This window comes from Aplysia californica, unplaced genomic scaffold (genome assembly GCF_000002075.1).
Source record: "Aplysia californica isolate F4 #8 unplaced genomic scaffold, AplCal3.0 scaffold00008, whole genome shotgun sequence".
Classification (NCBI taxonomy): domain Eukaryota; kingdom Metazoa; phylum Mollusca; class Gastropoda; order Aplysiida; family Aplysiidae; genus Aplysia; species Aplysia californica.
This window is the reverse complement of record NW_004797278.1, coordinates 3166790-3172382: the sequence shown is the minus strand read 5'-3', so window position 1 is coordinate 3172382 and position 5593 is coordinate 3166790.

The window sequence follows — 5593 nt, the reverse complement described above, 5'->3', positions numbered from 1 at the left end:
GCAGAAAGTGTAGACAAAAGCAGACGACAGAACATGGTTAGAGAGCAGAAAAGGAGGTGAAAGAAGAAAATATTTTAGAAGAATATTTTCCTTTGCTGTCAGGTTTCGAACTCGGGCCTATTGGGTGAGATACGAACACCGTAACCTCTGGACAAAGAGAGACCCCAAAGCGCCCTTGCCAGAGCAAGAAAAAATATTATAATTTTGACTTCGGATAAAAAGTCTAATGTCATTATTCGTAATCAGCTCCTCAATATTCGCGTTGTCCACACCCTAAGTCTAAGTGCTCGTACGCACCAAAAGCAGTTGAGCTGAGCAGTAGCTGCGCAGTAGCTGAGCCGTTTAAATCTCAGTAATAAAGTAATATCAATTATAGTATATGACAAGATGGTCCACTCAGCCAAAAAAGTGTCCGCCGGAAGTCCGCTCTTTGCTTCAGATGGCGCTGCGGTCTGTTTTGAAGCTCTCTTTCGTTTTTCCAGAAGAAGAATAGAATAGCACCTCCTTGCGTGCGCAGATCACAAAATTCTATGGCGCAGATCGACTGCTGTCCATCAGCATTTCGGGTTCGTTCAGTGCAGAGTTTTAGGGGTTTTTTTTGTATTTTAATTACCTCTCGCCTTTCATTCTGAAGTCAAATTAAACGAAGAAAATAATCACCCTTTCCTCAGCGTAACCATTCGAAAAAAGCGTTCTTCCGAAATTTATCCAAGTAAAACTCAAGTAGGGTAACTCTGTTCGCAAAGGGTGTGCATTTGTGAAGATGGCGCCACCGAATTTTGAGGACACTTTTTTAATTTTCTCAAAGAGAGGAGTGGCCCCTCTTGTTATGTAGACTCTTTGGTAATATCTAGAGGTCTATATATAAAAGTGGACTTGAGAGGCTTTGTGCACAAACTCCTCCCTTATTACCTAACCCACACCTTTGAAACTGTGCAGGCGTCCACAGCATCCATGTGGCTAAGACCTAACCTTGAAAAATCCACGCAAACTGCTTTCCCCGACTTTTCCAAAATGCTTTGTTTCGTGATGATGATAATAATAATAATAGGATGAAAGACGAATAAGGTAACCTCTAGAGCAAAGAGCATTTTGTTGTTGCACCTATCTATTTCTCTGAGTGAGTACTTGTTATTGATAACAATTAAGAGTCCAAGATTATATTAATTAGCATCGGTTCCAATAACTGAAGAGTTGTTGAAGTTGACAGGCGATTTTAGGTTTGTTTCTTGTATTGCTAGTATATCTGGTCTCCGTTCTTCCTGGACCAACTGTTCAAGTTCATATTTCTTTCTTAAAATGGCCCTTGCGTTCCATTGAGGAATTGAGAACTTTTTATACATTGAGTGTTTAAGACTTTCAGTGTTCGACATTTTCAATATAAATGTAGGCTATTTCTTCTTTCATTGAGAAATTTATTTTTTCCGTTGTCTTTTTCCTCGTGGAGATTCATTCGAGCCCGGCGACCTCGAGTTAGATCGAATACGGACAGTGGGTGGTTGGCGGGTGCTCTGGTGTGGTTTGCTTTTATCTTCTTTCCTATGAAACATAATATCTATCGTCCTTATCTCCCCTTCTTCTTTGTTATGTTTGTTACTCTCTTGTAACGCCTCTAATCTTCTGGCGCTCATATGACCTTATGCAGTTGCGAGCGCCGTAAAACCTCTACTAAAACTAAAAGAATACCGACACCAGACGTGTTGTTAGAGGTGTGCTATCGTTTTGTTGAGGTGAGAGCGTTTGAGCTATTTTTTCCAGAATCTGAGGTACATCCTCAGGTGAATCCAAGCTTGATAAAGGAGAAATTTGAATTCTTCTTCTGGAGGCACAAAAAGAGCTTCAAAACAAAGACTGCAGCGCCATCTGAAGCGGACACTTTTTTGGCTGAGGGAACTATCTTCTTTGTCTATAAATCTAGTATAGGATCTTTGGCCATCACCCACACTCCATAGATCTAGTTATCGTTGGGGTCAAAACCGGATAATCCCAATATTAGATCTAGATTCAGAACCTAAGGAATATTTTCAGCAGCGTTTTTTTTGTGACATTAGAATCTAGCTTACCAAACCAATTTATAGGGGCTCTCGGGGCCTAGAGGTTAAGGTGTTGGCCTCTCATTCAAATCCGGGTAGCGACCAAAAAATTGTCTTCTCTAAAATTGTCTCCTTTCACATCCTTTCCTGATCTCTAACAATGTTCTGTTGTCTGCTTTCATTTCCACTTTCTGTCCCCACCCCCCTCACCTCCTTTGCCCCCTCCTCTGGGCTCCTGACTCTTTCTGCAGCCTTTCTACTGCTACTCCTTGGCTCCTCCTAACTGCTGTCTTTCTGCCTCACCCCTGATCTTCTGGTAGGAAAGATCTACACCTAGTCTTCTCGGACAAGGGCGAAAAATCTCGGAGGTCCCGTGTGCAAATTGTGCACGTTAAAGATCCCTTGGTGGTCTAAAATCGATAAGAATAAGCTTCGGCCGCCACCCGGGCAAAATTCAAAATTTCCTACCAACTGAAAAAGTTTAGTGTGTCCCGCGCGCTCATATGACCTTATGCAGTTGCGACCGCCGTAAAACACTTACAAAAACAAACAACAAACCAATTTGTACGCTGGGAAAATGAGACATGGACGTCTTGATAAGGGTTTAGCCACATCCGACCGGGCTCAGTGTAACTTGCAAGGATGTACAGTCTTCACAAAAAGTTAAGGACCAGTTGCAAAAGTGCACGAAAAATAAAAACCAGCAAATCAAATAATAAATTCTTTAACATACATTTAATTCATCATCCATGAGTGCAACGAAGAAATTTCATCACAATCAAACCGAAATGCAAGATTCACAGCGCTCAAAAGAGACCCGCCCTCAATATAGAAAATCTCACAAGAAAGGCGTGGAGAATATTGTTCCATTTTTGCTACAACCACCCAAGCAGCTGCTGGCGGGCAAAAGGGTGGTTCTCCCGAACTCTCCGACCAAGTTCAGCCCTCAACTGTTTAACAGGATTGAGGTCTGGACTTGTGGCTGGCCAAACCGTGCGGGTAATCCCCGCCTGCTGCACGAAGGCGTTGACGCCCTGGACCTGTGCGGCGTGGCGTTGTCGTCCTGAAGGACAGCAGCAGGCCCAATCTGCTGCAGCGAAATATATCCTGCAGATACCGCTGCCCTGTCAGCATGCCTTGACTGCCTTGCCGTGAATGGTGGGCACACACGCTTCTGACAATTCCGTGGACATTCATGAACTTGAACTGGTCGTTTTCTTTGATATTGCTGAGACTTTTTTGAGACCCTTTCTTTTGTGATTTTCGATTTTGAGGGTGGGTCCCTTTTGAGCTCTGGGAATTACACATTTCGGTCTCGATTGTGATGAAATTTCTTTTTTGCACTTATTGATTGATGAAATAAAATATATGTGTCAAAGAAGGCATACTTTGATTTCCTGGTGTTTATTTTGAGTGCACTTTTGTAAGTGTTCCTTTACGTTTTTGTGAAGACTATAGCACAAAGTCAGGCAAACCAGTAGGAAAAACAATCTACTGCCCTGCTTGCAACAAGCGACTCGGTAAAGACTGTTTGGAGGCCTACCACAATAATGTAACAATTAATTGATCTCGCTCATCAGCCATGAGCAACGTGAGTAAATTTCGGTATTAGGTCAACAGTGCTCACTCTCAAGGTCACTGCGACCTACTTTTTGACTCATTGTTGCATGCAAGGGTAGCCAGTCCAATTATCGACCTTGTGTGAAATGTGGAAGAAATCTGTACACACATATGGAAGTTATTTAGATAACAATTTAACACCAAGATTCATTTTCAACTGTTCTATTTAAAACTAAAAGTCATGACAATAGAATCCCCCCGGGGCAGTGCCACTGACTGTAGTGTCTTTAGGCCATTCCAAAAGGGGGGACATTTCTCGTTCAGGCATAGTAGAATTGTAAATGGGCTGACTCATGTCACGCTCATAACTCTGTCTGATCTACAACAGGGAACTGCTGCTTTTTCTTTCCTGATCCTTACTAATGTCATTTTCCTCTACTTCTTTTGTATGTTTGTCACTCTCTTGTGATCTGCTATTTCCGGGGTGCCTTGATAGTCGAAGCAGACTTTGTGCTGTTGAAGCTAGAGAGGTGAGCAGTCGAAGTCTGATTCCCTGTAAAGACTTCTCTGTTGACACCCACCCCTTGGCGCTCATATGACCTTATGCAGTTGCGAGCTCCGTAAAACTTCTACTATAAAAAAAAATGATAATAGAGAGTAATAATTGTGGAAAACTTAGAACACTAAAGGTTAATGCGTGCATTTTACCATTCACGCAATTTTGGACATTTGGGAGGCAGGCTTGGCGACTCTCACCATATGTGTCACGACGTAGTGGAATCAGCCGCTCGTCAATGTTCGGGCATGTGGAGTTATTGGCATTATCTTAAAGGTTATTCATTTGGCCCCCTACTTTGTTGTTTGTTTGTTTAGTATAGTGTTTTACGGGACACACCTAATGCTTTTTCGTTGGTAGGAAATTTTGAATTTTGCCCGGGTGGCGGCCGAAGCCTATTCTTATCGATTTTAGACCACCAAGGGATCTTTAACGTGCGCAACTTGCACACGGGCCCTCCGAGATTTTTCGCCCTTGTCCGAGAAGGCTAGGTGTAGATCTTTCCTACCAGAAGATCAGGGGTGTGGCAGAAAGACAGCAGTTAGGAGGAGCCAAGGAGTAGCAGTAGAAAGGCTGCAGAAAGAGTCAGGAGCCCAGAGGAGGGGGCAAAGGAGGTGAGGGGGGTGGGGACAGAAAGTGGAAATGAAAGCAGACAACAGAACATTGTTAGAGATCAGGAAAGGATGTGAAAGGAGACAATTTTAGAGAAGACAATTTTTTGGTCGCTACCCGGAATCGAACCCGGGACCTTTGAATGAGAGGCCAACACCTTAACCTCTAGGCCACGAGAGCCCCACCCCTACTTTCGAGGAAATAAACATCATTTGATCTGGAATGAAAGTCGCGATTTTTTCGATTGAAGCAGGTGGGGTCGCTTGGTTTCAGAACAAAAATTAGCAAGAAAATGGCCGCCAAAGTTTGGTGACTTCCATAGCTTAACGAGCGCCTGATTTCACCAAGATGCCTCACATGTATCTAAAAAAAAAAGGTGGGAGTTAGTAAAAGGACTAAGGTGCTCACTGTGAACCAAAATAAAATTAAAACAACACAAACGAGAGGCCCATTCATTATTTATTGGTTACCATACTCCATAACTATTCATTACCGTACATCATGAATATTTATTAACTAACTTGATAAATGTTTATTTCAGTACTTCATGCATATTCATCATTGCACTACTGTACATAAATATTTATTATTGAACTACATGAATATTCATTATTGTACAACGTTGGTATTTATAGCGACATATCATAGTAAACATACTCAGAGCCTATATCTTATTCTCTAGGAAAAACATTTCATTTTGTTATATCATTTACAAAAGACTAATTCGACGACAATATTTCACTGTCATACTTGTATCAACAAAATAATAACAACACACACGCACACACACACACACACACACACACACACACACACACACACACACACACAC